Consider the following 9,692-nt stretch of genomic DNA (forward strand, 5'->3'; position numbering starts at 1 on the left):
TTTGCAAGTACAAGCACTGTTCCTTCATCAGGCAGCTAGCTGGACAGGATCATAGGACACAGAACATATAGTAAAAGATCAAAATGTGTTATACAACTGATGAGATGTATTGAACAAACTTAGACTACTGTTAAGTTTTTAAACACTTAACCTGCATCTCCATTCTCCAATTGATTAACATGTAAATTCCAGAACTTCTCTCAAGCAGACAGTTCTAAGATAACTTATGGTTTTCTCAGTATAAATTCACCCCATAGACGTGTGTACATGACAGAATGAGTGAATAATGCAGTGGGGTCACCTGTAGCATGACATGAACCCAAAATCCCTACAGCTGGCCCCACTGCACTATACACTCTCAAACAAACAAACACTCCCACACCCTCTCTCATACATGTACACACAGTCTCTCAGACACATGCACTTGCACACCCCATCACAGGCATGCACACCCCATCACAGGCATATACTCCATCACACTTGTGTGCACACACCCACCTGCACACTCATGTTGACAGGCACACATGCACAAGTCTACGAGGTGAATTTGCCTTTGTAGATGCATTCTATTTTGTTCAAAAAGCATACACAATCTGTAGGCAGTGAATTTCATATTTATAAATTCCTACTTTGGAAATGGAACCAGTCTGACTCAAGTTTGGGATACAGAGTTATCATCTCTAACCTCACACCTTGAATGCTCGGAGCTGAGATGCAACTTTTAGTATATTGATAAAACCTTGTTATTTCAGGACTGTGACTTGAGAGAAGTTCTGCGATTTACATATTAATCAATCAAAACCTGCGTCTGCATTCTAATTGATTAAAGACTTAACAGCAATCTAGGTTTATTCAATTCATCGCATCAGTTGTCTGACACTTTGATCTTTCACTATAAATTCTGTGTCCTAGGACCCTGCCCCATTAGCTACCTGACAAAGGAGCAGAGCTCCAAGAGCTTGTGCTTTCAAATAAACCTGTTGGTCTATAAACCTGTTTGTCCATTCCAGTCGAACATTTACAGCTCCGCATCTTCAAAATACACAAGGACTCTGCAACCACAGCCTTCCATGATGAGGAGTTTCAAATACTCTCAACCCAGAGAAGAAATTCCTCCTCATCAGAGTCTTAAATTGGCTTTCATCTTTGGTCCTAGACTGGCCCATGAGTATAAACATCTTCCCAGTATGTGCTCGGTCAAGTCACTTAAGAATCCTGTACGTTCCAATGAGATCATCTCTCATTCTTCTAAACTCTACTGAGTAGAGTCCTAACCTGTTTAACCTTTGCTTATGGATAATCTTTCCATACCACAGGTCAACCAAGTGAACCTTCTCTGAACTGCCTCCAATAAAATTAACCTTCCTGAAGGGGACCAAAACTGTTCATAGTACTTCAGATATGGTCTCATTGCAACTACACAGATTATGAGGAGACTTCCCTATCCGAACCATTTATGCTGTTTTGGAGGATACATTAGAGATCAGCCAATTATTTTTTCACTTTAGAAATGATTTTTAAAACAAATCCAGAACAGCTATGTTTAACTTGTGGAGACCACATTGATATCACATTTCAAATATTTACCAGAGTTCATCTCAACACTACAGCAAAACAAATAGAGGCAGTAGTTGCTAGAAAAAACCCAAATGGTCAGCTAAGCTAGATTTCATTATCCAATTTGACTTGTTCAGAACTACAAGCAGCTGCAATCTTAAAATAATCAAACCAAGACAAGTTATGATTGAATAGAAAGAGGCCTTTGATGCAAGTGGCCTACGGCATTAGTAATCACCTCCACTCGACAATTTCTCTTCATTTAATCCAACCAGATCTCCCATCATGTATTTATTGAACTCCCTTCAAAATTAATCTGGAATAATTAGCAGAAGTATTTCTTTTGTTAATATCCCCTGGGATAAATTAGTTGGGTGAAGGGTAATGGAGACTAGAAGAAAGAAGAGAGCACGAGTGAGACAGAGACTGAAGCAAGCAGACTTGGACCCACACAAAATTTATCAGCAAATCACCAGGCTTATCACATTATGCCAGCTCTGAACAACTCCCGCGTCACTTCAACCCTCAGAACAGCATTTGAAGCTCAAGGATGCCTCCGACTTGCATGTTTCTGGATTTGTGAATTGGGACAGAAGCACACCTCATAGATTTACATAAGAGGAATCACATAGCATTCATTTTACTGCATACTTGGTGGCAGTCAGCCTCTTTACTTCACAATGAAGTGAGAGTGCACTAAGCAAGCATTAACTCACAGGCTTTGTGTTGCTTGCACTTCTTCCTTAGCACACAGAGGGAATGGCCAAGAGCTTGGATTAAAGCCTCTGAACAGTGCACGTGTGTCTGTGTGTGGTGTTTCTACGTGATGACATCATACTATATCAATGTCACACCAACAGCATATGCTAGCAGCTTGTAGCACAAACACTACACACGTCATGCAAAATGCAATACATGAAAGATGTAGGAAAGCTGTCCTTAGTACAGTGAAGGAGAACTACAGTCAGACAAGGAACTTGCCCACATGCAGCCCAGAACTTAGTCCTGCAGGTCAATGTAGAGATTACAGGTAGGTGGGATCAGGTGCTGTTCAGCCATCTCTCTGGGGAAGGTGGGCCATAATCGATATAGTTGGGTGTGGGGTTGGCACGGTCAGTCCTGGGGTATGGTCTACAGCAGGAGTTATCAAGGGCATGGTGTATGGAGTCCTGGGGAAAGCAGCAACTGGTGTGTTGGTTTCATTATGTTGGCTGTGAAGGAAGGATGGCAGCAATGGGGACCTCATTGGTAGACAGTGGAGTGGGACCTCAGTAGTAGCCAGGCAACTTTAAAAAGGTGGGGGGAGGGGGTTCGGGTTCAAACAGATTACACTAACACCTGAACTTCAGTCTCTGTAGAGGATGTAGGGCTATGGGAAGCGTGGGAATCTCATCAGCTCAAAAAGAGTAAACTAGGCATGTTCATTGTTATTTAAAAGGGGCTCAAAAGAATTTAGGGGAGTTGGAGGGAGGTAGAAAGTCAATATGACACACAAAGACAGCAACAACACAAGAGGTGTCAGGGGATTCATGCATCAACAAGCAGAACATGCAAATCACACAATAAAATAAAAGCTAGAGTCATGTCAGATCAAAAATTTAACATTGGTTTACTTATTTCTGAGATGTGGGCATTGTTGGCTAGTCAGCATTAATTATCCATCTTTATTTGTCCTTGAGACAGTGATAGTGGTGAGCCACCTTCTTGAACCACCGCAGTCTTCTGCGGTGGGTTGACCCACAATGCCATTTGGAATGCAACCAAGACTTTTGACCCAGCAGCAATGTCAGTCATGTGCTGCTTTGCTCTGGATGGTGCCAAGCTTTTAGACTGTGCTCCTGATCTCATGACAGTCTTCATATAAAGATGGTCAAAATAGCTCAACTTCAGATAAGGGGAGGTGACAGCCATCACCCTTGACATTATGGCAGCATTTCAACATGGCTTTAATGGGCACAAACAAAATAGAATCCTATAATACAGGAAGAGAAAAAATCATCACTGGTTGGAATCATACCTATTACAAAAGGAAGATGGTTATGATTTTTGGAAGCCATTCAACTCATTGCAGTCCCTGGACATCACTGCTGAAGTTGCTCAGGGTGGCGACTTCAGGCCAACTACCCTAAATGGATCCATTTTTCCTCCAAAGTCAAAAGCAAACTATTGGATTTGTGTTTGCACAATGGCCAGTACTATATGCAACTCCTCAGGTACTGAAGCTGTCCCATGTTCATATAAAACAGTACCTGGTTGATTTGGAAGTAGCAAGTAACATTCATGCAAACTAGTGACAGGCAATGACCATCACTCCTTAACATTCAGCAAGAATAGCATCACCAATTCCCTCACTCCCAATATTCTGAGTATTAACCCAACTAGAAATTCAACTAGGTGTGCTCACATAATTTTAGGTAGCCAAACAGCAGCTGAGAGATTGGGAATCCTGAGGGGGGTAATTCACCTCTTGACTCCCCAAAACCTGTCATCTACAAGGCACAAGACAGGAGTGTGATGGAATACCTCCACTTGATTAAAAATGAAATGAATGCAGCTCCAACACCATCCAGGACAGAGCTGTTAACTTGATCAACAGCCCATCCAACATTTCAAACATTCACTCCATCTAGTTACACCAGGAGCAGATATACCCTATCACTGCAATGCACTAAAGTTCCAGTAAGAGCATATTCCAAAACAGTAACCTTTAATCGTCTACAAGGACAAAAGCTGCATTCAGATGGAAACACCATCCTGCAGGGAACATATAAAACATGCTTGATGCTACCAACTACTAATCATTACTCCTAGCTTACAGCAAGCTCGTAAATAAGAACTGAATGCCAACTTTGTGGTCACAGAGGGTAAATATCAGACAGAACATGATTGATAATTAGTACCAAGAAATCTCTTCAAATTGACACATGTGGTTGCATCGTCTCATTTAAGAGATCACCATCAGTATCATAGATTCAGTTTAGGGTTTGAATTTAAAGTCTTAACAATCGAGGGCCCTTCCAAATGAGGACATTTAATAATTGTATAGGACACACAGAGATAAACCTAGCGTGATCTCTTAAATATACTTACATTAGACTTTTTGCTTCCTCAGATAAGTGAAATTTTATTTTCCCTTCACGGGAGATTAAGTCAAGCATGGAGTTAAATGTTCTTATGGCCTAAATAGGGTTACAGAGAAACAAAAAAAAAGTTATTTGCTTCATAGTTTATGGGAAAATAATTACATGAAAGATATGATACCTACCTCTAGGCGTACAGAAATTTTAAGACGAAAATCGGTCACCCCATGTCCTAATTGCAACACAAATGTGTCCATCAGTTGAGTCCTGCCTATTAGAACAAAAGCAAGTAACAAGTTGCCAAAGTTTTAAGTGTCACTTCCAATTTCTAGTTATCTGTACATTGGAGAAAGTTTCAATTATCAAAGCTCATGTGTCATGGTCATACACAGCAATTTTACCCAATCATTGTAGCATTCATTTACTGACCAAAATCCACAGTATTCCCATCCAATATTTTGTCACCAAATCTCTGGCAATTTTGCCTGCCTGATCATGACAGTGACTTCAGTGTTGACAGATAGGAACAAGATGAACAGTTTAGTTGACATTCAACCATCTTAGGTAAACATCACTATCTTCACTAGTGTCAGACATACTGTCTGCTTTAAAACACCAAAAAATAACAACATCTCCACTCAGATAAAAATCTATCCCACACAGCAGAAAGCTAGATTTGTGGAGCACTCCTTTTATTTTACTTTGAACCTCAAGTAAAATGAGAAGTTGTTAAGAAAAAACATTCTTCTATAAAACAACGCAATTACTTTTCAATAAAGGTTGGACAGCAAGCTTTGTTAGATTAGGAAATAAGTTATTGAAGCATTACACAAGTGTAGAAAGCATGCAACAAAAATTAGCTGTGCAAAATGTATCTCAGTACCAACAGATGCAAACAGTTCACATGATGCAAACTCCATTGCAAAAGTGGTACAGATTTATGTTGTGTTTCAAGCAGGAGACTTGTAATTATAAAAGGCAACCTTTTAAAAAATTGTTGGCTTGCATTTATTGCCCATCCCTAGTTGCCCTTGAGAAGGTGGTGGGGAGCTGCCATCTTGAACTGTTACAGTCCCATTTTCTGAGAGTTGAGCCACAATGTCATTTGAGAGGGAATTCCAAGATTTTGACCCAGTGGCAGTGAAGGAACGGTAATAGTCTTCCAAATCAGGATGGTGAATCATTTGGAGGGAAACTTACGGCTGCCCTTGTCCTTCTAGATGGAAGTGAACATAGGTATGAAAGGTGCTGTCTGAGACTCTTTGGTAAGTTTCTGCAGTACATCTTGCAGATAATACACACTGCTGCTACTAAGTGCCGGAAGTGGATGCTTGTGATATAATGCTAATCATGCAAAGTTAAAAATCACACAACACCAGGTTATAGTCCAACAGGTTTAATTGGAAGCACACTAGCTTTCGAAGCATCGTTCCTTCATCAGGTGATAGTGGTACTCCACAACCACCTGAAGGAGCGACACTCCGAAAGCTAGTTCTTCCAATTAAACCTGTTGGACTATAACCTGGTGTTGTGAGATTTTTAACTTTGTACACCCCAGTCCAACACTGGTATCTCCAAATCATGCCAATCAAGCAGGCTTCTTTGCCCTGGATGGTGTCAAGGTTCGAATGTTGCTCGAGCTGCACTCATCCAGGCAAGTGGGGAGTATTCCATCACACTCCTGACTTGTGCCTTGCAGTGGACAGGCTTTGGGGAGGCAGGTGGTGAGTTACTCACCACAGTATTCCAAGCATTGGACCTGCTGTTGTATCCACAGTGTTTATATAGAGTCCGATGTACAGCACAGGAACAGACCCTTCGGTCCAACTCATCCATGCTAACCAGATATCCCAACCTAGTTGTGGTTCTGTTCGCCAAGATGGGAATTTGTATTGCAGACGTTTCATCCCCTGTCTAGATGACATCCTCGGTGCTTGGGAGCCAGCTGGAAGTTTTTGTTGGGTTGGGATATTCAAAGTTTGAGAAGATTTGTAGCTTGCATGCTTGTTGTTGCCGTTCCGTTCGCTGAGCTGGGAGTTTGTGTTGCAGACGTTTCGTCCCCTGTCTAGGTGACATCCTCAGTGCTTGGGAGCCTCCTGTGAAGCGCTTCTGTGATGTTTCCTCCGGCATTTATAGTGATTTGTATCTGCCGCTTCCTGTTGTCAGTTCCAGCTGTCCGCTGCAGTGGCCAGTATATTGGGTCCAGGTCGATGTGCTTATTGATTGTATCTGTGGATGAATGCCATGCGTCTAGGAATTCCCTGGCTGTTCTGTTTGGCTAGTCCTATAATAGTAGTGTTGTCCCAGTCGAATTCCTGCTGCTTGTCATCCGCGTGTGTGGCTACTAAGGATAGCTGGTCGTGTCGTTTCGTGGCAAGTTGGTGTTCATGGATGCGCATCATTAGCTATCTTCCTGTTTGTCCTATGTAGTGTTTTGTGCAGTCCTTGCATGGGATTTGTACACGACATTGGTTTTTCTCATGCTGGGTATCGGGTCCTTCGTCCTGGTGAGTTGTTGTCCAAGAGTGGCTGTTGGTTTGTGTGCTGTTGTGAGTCCTAGTGGTCGCAGTAGTCTGGCTGTCAGTTCAGAAATGCTCTTGGCGTGTGGTAGTATGGCTAGTCCTTTGGGTTGCGGCATGTCCTCGTTCCGTTGTCTTTCTCGAAGGCATCTGTCGATGAAATTGCGCGGGTATCCGTTTTTGGCGAATACATTGTATAGGTGTTCTTCTTCCTCTTTTTGCAGTTCTGGTGTACTGCAGTGTGTTGTGGCCCTTTTGAACGGTGTCTTGATGCAACTTCTTTTGTGTGTGTTGGGGTGGTTGCTTTCGTAGTTCAGGACTTGGGCTGTGTGTGTGGCTTTCCTGTATACCTTTGTGGCTATTATAGGACAAGCCAAACAGAGAACAGCCAGGGAATTCCTAGATGCATGGCACTCATCCACAGATTCAATCAATAAGCACATCGACCTGGACCCAATATACCGGCCACTGCAGCGGACAGCTGGAACTGACAACCGGAAGCGGCAGATACAAATCACTATAAATGCCGGAGGAAAGATTACAGAAGCACTTCACAGGAGGCTCCCAAGCACTGAGGATGTCACCTAGACAGGGGATGAAACGTCTGCAACACAAATTCCCAGCTTGACGAACAGAACGACAACAACAAGCATGCAAGCTACAAATCTTCTCAAACTTTGAATATCCCAACCCAATCTAGTCCCACCTGCCAGCACTTGGCCCATATACCTTCAAACCCTTCCTATTCATATACCCATCCAATTGCCTTTTAAATGTTGCAATTATACCAGCCTCCACCACTTCCTCTGGCAGCTCATTCCATACATGAACAACCCTCCGCACAAAAACATCGCCCCTTTTATATCTTTCCCTCTCGTTCTCTCCCCCACCCCAGGAAAAAGACTTTGTCTATTTATCCTATCCACACCCCTTATGATTGTATAAACCTCTGTAAAGGTCACCCATCAGCCTCTATATGGTGAGTTGAGTTGAGTTGAGTTTCTGGTCCATGATAACACCCAAAATATTGATAGAGAAGTATGGGGCAATTCATTCCTGATGAAGGGCTTATGCTCGAAACGTCGAATTCTCTATTCCGGAGATGCTGCCTGGCCTGCTGTGCTTTGACCAGCAACACATTTGCAGCGATTCAGTGATGACACCATTCAATGTCAAGGACCAGTGTTTAGATGGAGTCTAATTGGTGATGGTCATAACCTGGCATTTGTCTGACATGAATGTTACTTGCCATTTGTCAGCTCAAGCCTAGATATTGTCTTGATCTTGTTGCATTTTATATATTTAAAACATTTATATAGCTTTGTCAAACAGTCTCAGGATATCCTAAAGCAATTTGTAACTAAAAACAATTTTGATGTGGTGCTGTTATGCAGACATGCTGATTGGCAATTTGGACCTAGGAGCTTCCTATATGAAAATGTGAAGGAAACAAATGATTAGTTCATTGTGATGTCCACTGCATGCTACATTTTCGAGGAAATCCCATGATTTTTTTATGAATCCTTTTGCAGGCAATGGGATCAAAACTTTAACACCTCATCCAAAAGGCGATGCAGTACAGGAATACTCCTTTAAAACTGTACTCCAAAGTGCTAATTTGGATTATTTGCTCACAATAGAAAAATTAGAGTCAACATCTTTCTGCATTAGAAGACTGATAAGCACTGGACTAAGGCTGGTAAAATGTATTTCAAGTATATGACAATATTCAAGCCCAACATAAAAGAATAAATCAAATACATTTTCTGAAATTTTAGCTCTTTTCCATCACAGGGATACATTTCATACAATAGAATGCTAAAATGCCTTAAGTGGTTCTGATATAGATTGCCATAAACCAAGTAAATGACCCAAAAAAAAGCCTGAAAATACTCAACAGATCTTTCAGCATTGCAGACAGAATTGATGTTTCACATTGACTTCATGGTTTCCAAAACAAGACTTCTCCTGAAAAATTAACGCTTACTCTTCCCAGATGCTATAAATCAGAGCACTTTCAGTATTGTCTATTGATATTTCAGACTGTTTGCATTACTTCTGTAAGTAAATAATTTTGATCTGATGAGTAGCAATCTTACCTTCACTACTGCATTTGCATATTGCCTGAGAAACCAAAAAGAAAATGCAATGATTGCACAAATTTCAAGATGTAATACAGAAAACTGAATTGTTAGCAACAGAATCATACCTACCAAAACAGCATCAAACATGTCTTCAATAAGAGTCATAAGTGCTTCGCTAGATTTTAGTTCTGTAGTTTTCATAAATTCAGTTGCTCGTTCAAACCAGAGGAGCATGTAAAACAAATAAAATTCGGTTCCAAAATATTTTATTTCCTGGTAATTATTCTCAAAGCAAAAAACAATTCTGGGTACATTTAGCTGCAGTTATCAGTAAGGAGGCATAGATTGGGCCTTTGATCATTTCTACATAATGTGAAATACTTTTTACAAAGTAGTCCTTAGGTGATTCATTCTTAATTAGCAACTTACTATCATACTTTGTGTATATACAT

The 9,692-nt window shown here is 41.2% G+C and overlaps 1 long non-coding RNA gene across 1 annotated transcript; it reads right to left on the reverse strand.

Annotated features, from left to right (window-relative positions):
* Positions 1-4,855: 4,855 nt before the first annotated feature.
* Positions 4,856-9,453, reverse strand: LOC132832231 (uncharacterized). The gene is made up of 3 exons (XR_009646905.1): positions 9,370-9,453; positions 9,256-9,280; positions 4,856-4,908 (listed from the first exon to the last, which is right to left on the reverse strand). It is a non-coding gene; the product is annotated as an uncharacterized LOC132832231 (long non-coding RNA).
* Positions 9,454-9,692: the final 239 nt, after the last annotated feature.

Source organism: Hemiscyllium ocellatum, chromosome 34 (genome assembly GCF_020745735.1).
Source record: "Hemiscyllium ocellatum isolate sHemOce1 chromosome 34, sHemOce1.pat.X.cur, whole genome shotgun sequence".
NCBI classification, from domain to species: Eukaryota; Metazoa; Chordata; class Chondrichthyes; order Orectolobiformes; family Hemiscylliidae; genus Hemiscyllium; species Hemiscyllium ocellatum.